The sequence below is a fragment of the Wolffia australiana genome, chromosome 2 (genome assembly GCF_029677425.1).
Source record: "Wolffia australiana isolate 7733 chromosome 2, ASM2967742v1".
Classification (NCBI taxonomy): domain Eukaryota; kingdom Viridiplantae; phylum Streptophyta; class Magnoliopsida; order Alismatales; family Araceae; genus Wolffia; species Wolffia australiana.
The window spans coordinates 6,535,645-6,546,322 of NC_135836.1; positions in this window are offsets into that span (position 1 = coordinate 6,535,645).

A 10,678-nucleotide genomic window follows, 5' to 3' on the forward strand; every position below is an offset into this window, starting at 1 on the left:
GGTATTGATTTGGTGCTTAGGCATCGTCGCGGTGGGGAAGACAGTACTCCGCCCTCGATAAAGGGTCGGAGCTGCACCACCAGATTTCATCGGTTTTAAGTCCGAGAATCGACCGTGATTTCTGTGGATTGTTTTATCCCTTAACCCATTCCTACCCATAGCCTCGTCATCCGCCCTACATCGTCCATCCCATAGTCGTCCTCGTCAAATTGGTATCGAGCCAAACCTGTCGCCCAGCCATTTCCGCCAACGTAGGCGTCTTCATTCATCATTTGTCAGTCCCCTTGCATGCATTTGCGTTCAGGCAAGCGAGTTCCGCTCCGATGACAGACCAACCCCAAGGCGGTCGTGAGGTGTCAGCCCTATCCATGAGTTGGCGTCACCCACTCCACCGTCCTCTTCTCGCCTGGGCGTTGATCGTATACTAGGCGCTTTCCATGATGGTTTTCGTGATATGAATACACGAATGACCAACATGGACAACCGTCTAAGTAGTTCGATCGACGCGGTGGCGACCGAACTCAACAACTCGAAAATAGAGGCCGGATCGTTTCGCGTGATCGTGAGAACCACTACCCACCAGATCCTAGAGCTCGAGATCGTGATAGGAATCATCGTTACGTTGATGATCCTATACGTCCGATGATAGATCCGGAAGTCGAAACCAGAACCGTTTGAACATGGCGATATGATTCCTCCGGATACCCGTGCTCCAGTTCGTGATAGGAATCGTCGCGACGATTACTATCCACCGGAGCCTAGGACCCCAAGCCGGAGAAGAATCATCGCTGCGGAGCGATCCCTACCCTCCCTTGGAAGAGCTCGGTGCGATGGAAATCGTCCACTACGAGACGATTACCATCCACCGGAGGAGGAGGATCCCAGGCGAGATAGGAATCATCCTCCTCGGAATGATCCTTATCCGCCTGATGATAGACATCGCGGGTGGAGCGAGTCGTCCGGACAGGAACGATCCTTTTCCACCCGAAGTGGTGGTTCCTCCTCGCGATCACCGTCGTGCGGATCCGACCACCACTGGCAGCAGATTCAACGTGGCGTCAAAGTCGATGTCCCATACTACGAGGATCTAGAGACCCTAAAGACTATCTCGATTGGGAGTCAAAATTGAATAGCTATTTCAAGTGGTACAATATGTTAGAGTGGCAGAAAGTCCGTACGCCGAGATGAGATTAGGAGGACAAGCCAAAATCTTTTGGGAAAACCTTGAATTTTCGATTTATAACCGCCGTGAGCCGCCCATCGATACTTGGCCTCAAATGAAGGACAAACTCAGAGAAAAATATGTACCACTAGCTCACTTAGACAACCTCTTAGACCAATGGCATAAACTACAACAGGGTAGCGTCCGGTTTCCAGTACATCACCCAATTTGAGGAGTTTTACATGAGGTGTCGTGTCGAGAGAACCCCGCGTTGTTATTTCTCGCTGGACAGGTCTCAACGTGCCTTGAGACGGAACTTCTAGTCCGTAAAGCCACTACGTTAGAGCAGGCCTACCAGATCGTAGAAGACCTAGAGCTGTGTCAGAACTTACATCATTCTCCTGTGTATCATCGCCCTGCTCTCACCGATCGGCTTTATCTACTCCTTATGCCAACGTGCAATCCAGCGTCAACCTCCTTAGCTCTTCCAGCACCACCACTACCACCTCTCTCAGCTCCGCCACTTCCAGCTCCCGGGCTCCTACCCCTACCCGCACTCCATCCGAACACCGTCCGCCGCTCCGACTCAATCATTTCCTACCCCGACAACTCGTAGCTCACCGTCCCTCGAGTCCACATGAGCCCTCCTCAATCCAACTCTTCACAACTCGGTCCTTCTGCGACTTGTTTTAAATGCCAAGGTCGAGGTCATAGAGCTTCCCAATGCCCCTCTCGAGCCTTGCACATTGGACAGGAACCCTTGAAGCGAGCCTACCTTAGATGAGCCATCCCTAGAGGAAGAGGAATATAGAGTAGAGAGCCATGTTGTTGATGATTTTGTGCTTGATGATGGATTAGTGAGCTTTATTGGCATCACAGATTGCCCCCATCTCTTCCTCGTCATGACCCATCTACATCAGTTAGAGGAATTGTCCGTTGCAATCTTACTCAACCTACTACTGACAACCCTGCATTGAGGCGTCCATATTTTACGTATTTCAAAATTGGTGATAAGATGTGTAAGGCGATTGTAGATAGTGGTAGCTGTATTAACGTCGTCTCCGACGTTATGACTTCGCGTTTGGGACTACCGTTGATTGATCACCCTCACCCCTACTATGTTTCGTGGATTGATGCTACCTCTATCCCTGTGAAAAACCAATGCCGTCTCCCCTTGAAGGTCCAATCCTATGAAGATGAGATTTTATGCGATGTTCTACCCATGAAGGTGGGCAGCATTATCCTCGGCCCTTGGCTGTATGATAACGATGTACACCTCTATGGGCGGAGTAATACTTGTTCTTTCATCCATCAGGGCAAGAAATTCACATGGCATCCCTACACTCATAACCATAAAGGGCCGTCTCAAATCTACTTCCATAGGCTTGTGTGTTATTAGTGGATCCCAATTTCAAAAAGAGCTTGATAGTGAAATGACTATGTGTTTAGCCATGATTCCTGATCACTCCCCCGAGGACTCCTCTACTCCACCCCATGAGGTCTCTCAGCTTCTTGAGGAGTTCGCTAGTGTTTTCCCCAATGATTTACCCAATGACTTACCTCCAATGCGCGATATTCAGCACGCTATTGACTTTGTTCCGGGGTCATCGTTACCCAACCTTCCCCACTACCGTATGGATCCCACGCAGTACAAGGAACTCCAACGTCAAGTCCAAGACCTCTTGGACAAGGGATTCATTCAAGAGAGCCTCAGTCCTTGTGCCGTCCCTGCACTACTAGCTCCCAAAGGGCGGGAGTTGGCGCATGTGCATCGATAGTAGAGCCATCAACAAGATTACTGTCAAGTATAGATTTCCCATTCCTCGCATCGCCGATATGTTTGATATGATGGCAGGTTCGATAGTTTTCTCCAAAATTGATCTTAAGAGCGGTTATCACCAAGTTCGTATCCGACCGGGAGACGAATGGAAAACAGCCTTTAAGATCAAAGATGGACTTTATGAGTGGAAGGTTATGCCCTTTGGGTTGTCCAATGCACCTAGCACTTTTCAGCGATTGATGAACCACATACTCAGACCGTTCATAGGAAATTTTGTGGTTGTTTATTTTGATGATATCCTTATCTATAGCAGATCCACACCAGATCATCTCCAACACATTCGTTTAGTTTGTGAAGTCTTAAAAACCGAGCAGTTGTACGCTCACCCAAAAAATGTTCTTTCCTTGTTAGTCATGTTTCTTTCTTAGGTTTCATCCTCTCTGGTCAAGGTGTATCCGTCGATCCGGCCAAAATTGATGCCATCACCCAGTGGCCAACACCTAGAAGTGTGCATGATGTTCGTAGTTTTCATGGTCTAGCAACGTTCTATCGGCGCTTCATATCCAACTTTAGCACCATCATGGCACCGAGTGAATGTCTTAAGGAACTCATTTTCAATGGACTATAGAAGCTCAAAGATCCTTTGAGGAGATCAAGCGTAGAATGACTCAAGCCCCAATTCTTCGACTACCTGATTTTGATAAAGTATTTGAGGTTGCTTGTGATGCATCGGGATTAGGAATTGGTGGGGTCCTGAGTCAGGAGAATCATCCCATCGCCTTCTTTAGTGAAAAGTTAAATGATGCTAAGCTCAAATATTCTACCTATGACAAAGAATTTTATGCGATCGTCCAATCTTTACGTCATTGGCGTCATTACCTACTCTCCAAAGAATTTGTTCTCTACTCTGATCGAAGCCCTTAAGTATCTCCATTCCCAGCAGAAGTTAAATTCGCGGCACATTAAATGGGTTGAGTTTATTCAATCATATACCTTTGTCCTCAAACACAAGAGGGTGTAGAGAACCGAGTCGCGGATGCTTTGAGTCGAAGGGTCCATTTGCTGAATGTTATGAAGGTTGAGGTTATTGGATTTGATCACATGAAAGACCTGTACCCTGATTGCCCTGATTTTGCTCCCATTTTGCTGACTTTAGGCAAGAATCCAATTCTGCTAACCAAGACTATCTCTTAGAAAACGGATTCTTATTTTATGATCGACGCCTTTGCATCCCACGCTCCTCTCTTAGGGACTTTCTCGTATGGGAAACACATGCTGGAGGCCTTAGTGGTCATTTTGGGAGAGACAAAACCATCGCAATGGTTGAGCATCGATTCTACTGGCCCTCCCTTAGCGAACGTAGCTAATATAGTGTCCCAGTGTGTGTGCTCTCGCCAAACAGGTCAAGCAGAATACTGGGCTCTACACTCCATTACCAGTTCCTCAAAAACCGTGGGAGGATGTGAGCATCGACTTTGTGCTAGGGCTTCCAAGGGCGAACAAGCGCCATGATTCCATCATGGTGGTTGTGGATCGTTCTCAAAAATGGCTCATTTTATTCCTTGTTTTAAAACGTCTGATGCTTCTCATGTTGCTCAATTGTTTTCAATGAAGTAGTTCGTCTCCATGGACTTCCAAAGAGCATAGTGTCAGACAGAGATGTCCGATTCACTAGCTACTTTTGGAAAACTCTTTGGCATCTTTTGGGAACAAAGCTTAAATTCTCTACAGCTTTCCACCCCAAACTGATGGACAGACCGAGGTCGTTAATAGGAGCCTCGGCAACCTATTACGATCATTGGTAGGAGACAACCTCAAGTCTTGGGATTCTGTCATTCCGTGCGAATTTGCTTATAACGCATCAGTCAACCGTACTACGGTATGAGTCCATTTGAAATAGTGCATGGTCACCTTCCACGCACCCCTACCGACCTCATACCAATGTTACCGCATGCTAGAGTCTCAGATGACGGTCATGAATTTGCGCATCATATTAGAAGTCTGCATGAGGAAATCCATTACGCATCACCCATAGTAATGCCTCATATAAACAATCCGCGAATTTGCACCGTCGTTTTCGTGAATTTAAAGAAGGTGATATGGTGATGGTGCGGATTAGGCGGAGAGATTTTCTTCCAAGCGGGCTACTAAGCTTCATGCTCGTAGTGCCGGGCGTTTCCGATCCTCAAGCGAGTTGGGAAAATGCCTATGCCGTTGACATACCCTCTTCGTGGGAATAAGCACTACTTTCAATATCTCAGATTTAGTTGCCTTTAAAGCCCCACCTCCTTCGTCTGATAGCCATGTTCTACGCGGACTTTCTGGTGGCGAGTTTGACTTGTCCACTCCCCGTCTCTACCTTCGAGCGGCATGAAATCATCGAGGAAATACTGGGCGAAGTAATCACCGTCACCAAAGGTGGAATGGTGCGGAAGTTTCTTGTTCGTTGGCAGGGCAAAGCGTCGATGGAGGACACGTGGATCACGGAGGGCGACTTGGCTCGCTGCGCCCAGACTTGGTCAGGCCTGGAGCTCTCAGCTGCTTACTCGGCAGTCGAGTTCTTCGCACCGGGGAAATTGATGGCGAGGCGCCAATGCATCAGCCTGGGACACGTCACGCGCAGTCGGGTCAACACGGGCGTTACGGATCCAAAGATGAAGTCAGCAGAAGTCAACCCACCTCGGTCAACAGGAGTCAACGAAGAAGTCAACACGCCACAACCGTCGTCCACGTCACCACCGCGCGACGTCTCCACGCGGCGTCATGACACGACGCCAAAGGCAGATCCACAACTGCCCTTTGGCGTGGCGTGATCTGCGTTTTCGCGTCTTATTTTCTGGTTATTTTCTCTTTCCTCCAAGGCCTATATAAGGTCATTTGTTTCAAGAACTCATTAGGCAATCATAATTCAAGAATTGAGTTTTCTTTCTAACTCTTCTTGGAGGATTGCCCTACCCCTCATCTTGCCCTAACCTTCCCCGTCGTCGCCGTCGTCGTCGTCATCACCGTCGCCGCCGCCTACACCACCGCCGCCGCTGCCGCCGCCGTCGTCATCACCTCCGCGCGCAGCCGCGCGGTCACACGCCACGACCGCACGCCACGCGTACCATCCCGCCGCGGTCGCGCGGCGCTGCGCGCCGTCGGCGGCGCCTCAAGCGCGCTCGCGCGCTCCGCAGCACTCGCGCGCGCGCAGGCGCTCGCGCGCGCTGCTCCGTGCTGCTCCGTGCGCTCCGCGCACCCGCGCGCGCGCCGCGGTCGCGCCCGACCCGGCGCCCGCTTCATGCGTCCACCAGGGCGGACAACGCCCGGGCGCCGTTCAGTATCACGCGCCGCCGCCGCCACGAGCAGAATTACCTGCAGCCTCTACCGCACCACGGTGCTGAGGTATACCTGAACCCTGTGGTGTCGGCGTGTTCTCCGCTCAGTATTTTCTCGGGAAGTTTCCACCGTCAGAATTAGACTTGGATTTCCTCTTCTTCTCTCCTTTTCTCGAGTGTTTCTTCGCGGCGTGAATTGAGGTATTGATTTCGGTGCTTAGGCATCGTCGCGGTGGGGAAGACAGTACTCCGCCCTCGATAAAGTCGGAGCTGCACCACCAGATTTCATCGGTTTTAAGTCCGAGAATCGACCGTGATTTCTGTGGATTGTTTTATCCCTTAACCCATTCCTACCCATTGCCTCGTCATCCGCCCTACATCGTCCATCCCATAGTCGTCCTACGTCAGACCCAATGGTGGTGTCACTCTCCCTTTAGGTGACCAGACAATAAGAAACGTGCGCATAGTCGTTCCACTGAGCAGAGAACCGTAAGAGATAATGAGTGGACCGCAAGGGTGTTCAGCGGGATACTCAGGAGGACATGTCGAATAAGTTGGATACGTCCGCCACGTGATAAGAAACGCAGTTTCCATCCCTCTAGTTTCTTTCTAAGTTTACCCAACAAGGCATCAAAGCAATGATGCCTCCGGGTCCCAGAAAGATAGGAGAGCCAAGATATTCGAAAGGAAGACATCCTCGTGAGTAGCGGGTATAGTGCTGGATTATCTGAGAGTGCTTTATAGAAGTGGAAGGACCAACTATAAAGCTACTCTTCAGGGCATTGACGAGCTGGCCCGAAGCTTGCTTGTATGCTGTGAGGATACTCATAAATTCCTCAATGGATTTTTTGGATCCATTGAGGAAGAGGATGGCATCATCTGCAAATAGAGAATGAGAGAGGATCAGGCAGCCCCTTTTTGTAAAATACGGTTGGATGAGGCCCTGGTTGATTGCACGTGTGAGCGATCGGTTGAAGACCTCCTCAATCAATATAAAAAGGGTAGGTGAGATAAGATCACCTTGTCGTAGACCTCTCGTGGTCGTGAAGAAGCTTGTGGAGTTTCCATCCATTAGGAGAGAGAAATGATTCTCTCTAATGCAAGCATCGACGAGGCCGATGAACGCATTGGTGAACCCGAAGCGACTCAACACTTGGGTGAGGAAATTTCACTTGACTCTATCAAAGGCCTTCTCCATATCTAGTTTGATGATGACATTTGAGCCCCGTATATGAGCGTCTAAGGACTGGGTTAGCTCGTGAACGAGCATGATACTGTCATGGACCTGACGAACCTTGACAGATAAGTCAATGAAGGAATTTCCCTAGTCTATTTGTAATGATTTTGGATGCAACTTTGTAGCATACATTACAAAGACTAATGGGGCGAAAGTCTCGGAAGGTAGTTGGAGTGTCCACTTTTCGTATGAGCGCTAAAAAAGTGGATTTCCAACTGCGAGGGAAGACTTTGCCCGTAAATACCTCCTTGATAGCAAGCACCAAATCTGTGTCTACGATGTCCCAACAGGCAGTATAGAATTCCATTGAGAATCCATCCGGTCCCGGGGCCTTGTTCCTAGCCAAGGAAAAGACGACCGCCTTGATCTCTACTCGAGTGGGAATGGCTGCGAGGAGGTCGCTTTCTTGGTCTTTTTTGTCACCAAGTGGGGGATAGAGGCGAGAAGGTCCTCACTCACAACATGACGTAGGACAACTAAGGAAAAGGTGACTGAGGGGATGGATGGGTTGACGACAGGTAAGGGTAATAGACGGATTATAGGTAGGGATGAAACAATCCACAGAAATTTACGATCGGATTCGGATTTAAAAACCGATGAAAATCTGGTGGTACAGCTCCGACCCTTTTCGAGGGCGGGAGTACTGTCTTCCCCCACCGCGACGATGCCTAAGCACAGAAATCAATACCTGAATTCACGTCGCAAGGGAATACTCGAGAAGAGGAGAGAAGAGATAGAATCTCAAACCAAATCTCAATCTGACGGCAGTGGAAACTTCTCGAGAAAACACTGAACGAGGAGCACTTTGACACCAAAGAGTTCAGGCGTACCTCGGCACCGTAGTGCGTGAAGAGGTTGCGGGCAATTCTGATCGTGATGAAGCTGGGCGAATCCGGGCGTTGAGCGGCCCACTGGACGAGGACGAGGCTGGACGTTCCGGGCGTTGAATGGCACTGGTTGAGTGCGGTTGTCATGGGCGCAGCGTCAAGCGTGGGTGAACACCCGCGCGCGCGAAGTGCTGAGTGCGCGAAGCGCGCAGAGCGCCGACGCGCGCGCGGAGTGCGGCGAGCGCACTCGAGCGCGTAGCGTGCATGGCTCGATGCGTAGACGGCGTCCGGACAGGGGCATCCGGAATGCGGCCTCATGCGGCCCTGGCGAAGGCTGCCTAGGCAGCTCGGGCAGCGCGTTTGGGCGCGCGGGCGGCGGACGGGAGGCGCGTTGGGGCGCGCGAGCGGTGCACAGGTGGCGCGTTGGGGCGCGCGGCGCGCATTGGGCGCGAGGCGCACGCGGCGCACGTGGCGGCGTGGCGGCACGTGGCGGCGCGTGGCGGGCGAGCGTGCGGGCAGCCTGGGTGGCCCTTTGGCGGGCTACCTGGGCAGCCTTGGGCGAGAGAGAGAGAGGGTGAGAGAGAGAAGGAGAGAGAGAGAAAGAGAGAGAATGGAGAGGAGACGGGAGGCCGACGTCGCGAGGCGGCGGCGGCGGCGACGAAGGCTAGGGTTAAGAGGGATAGGGGAGGCTGGGCAATCCTCCAAGAAGAGTTAACAAAACTCAATTCTTGAAATAATGATTGCCTAAGTGTTTCTTGAAAACATTGGCCTTTATATAGGCCTTGGAGGAAAGAGAAACTGACGAGAAAATAAAGATGATAAAGTAAAGACGTGCGTCGTGTCACGCCAAAGGGCAGTTGTGGATTTGCCTTTGGAGTCGTATCATGACGCGCGTAGAGACGTGCGCGGGTGGAGACGTGCTCGTCGGCGGTCGTGGCGTGTCGGCTTCGGAGTTGATTTTGGTTGACTCCGGTTGACCGTGGTCCAAAGTATGCGTGTTGACTCTGGTTGACCGTGGTGACGCGTTCGTCGATGATATGTTGGCGTCCTGGCCATCACAACAGTTGGTTGTGAGGTGAGGAGCGAACTATAAAACGCCACTCCTACGTTTGCCAACTTTACGGGATCCTGACTATACGTCTCTAGTAGGGTCGTATAATTAGGACATGCTCTGTGACAGATCGAGGTGTGAAAGAAACGTGTGTTTCTATCACCTTCTAGTAGCCATTGGATACACGACTTTTGGAGATAGAAAATCTCCTGACGCCGCATAGCATCCTCAAGCTGCTCCCTAAGTCGAAGTTGGCACTCTCCCATGTCATCTGTCCAAACATCTTGCAACTATCGCTTGACACCAGCTAGTGCCATCTTGAGTGCTTGAACCGGCGCGTGTATGTCTCCAAAGACATGTCGATACCACCATTTTAGGTGGAACTTGATATTCCTCAGTCGATAACTGAAGACTCCAAGGGTCATGTCGAGATCGTTCCATGCCAATGTCTGCGTATAAAACGATGGAAGTCGTGATGCTCTAACCACATGGCCTCGATTACTCAAGTCCGGGAGTATGAGGATCAGTGAGTGGTCCGAGTAATATCTCGGTAGGATCGCAATCGTGATGATGCACTGCATCAGTGCGGTGCTATTAGTAAAACATCGGTCTAGCCGTTCGTACATACGCGCATCTGCTTGATGTCCATTACACCAAGTCCACTTTTCCCCGATGGTTGGAGGCTCCACAAATGATGTCTGGTGAATAAAGTCATTGAACGCTTGCATATATCGTGACCTAGGTGGACCGCCTCCCTGGCATTCGCTGACTACCCGTATGCAGTTGAAATCTCCAGCTAGAAACCAAGGGAGATCAACAAGTCATGAGTGGGAATGGATATGTAGGGCGAGTTCCTCCCAGAGGTCCTCCCGCACTAGGTGTCTATGTGAGGCGTAGACTACAGTAAGGATGTAGGGCTTCTTGGAGTATGATACGTCAAAAGTGGCGTATTGGGTCCCTTTGGCCAGTAGTTCCAATGAATAATCTCGCTTCCAAAAAAGTCAGAGTTTATTTGATGGATGACAGTAGACATGTTCCATTCTGAGTTTCTTCGCAATGGAATGGGAGCACTCCGATGTAGTCATCGGCTCAATAAGTCCAACTATTCCGAAGTTGTGCTTATTGATAAGAGAGAGGAGATGTGATTGGGTTAGAGGGTTGCCGATCTCTCTATAATTCCAAACAAGGCTTGGAATCATAAAACTATCGACTCGCATGACGCACCCTCAATCGGGTGTTGTAAATGCGTCGTGTATGCGGGGGGGTCCAACTGATGGCCTGGGGGAGGAGGGGTGTCCAAGTCT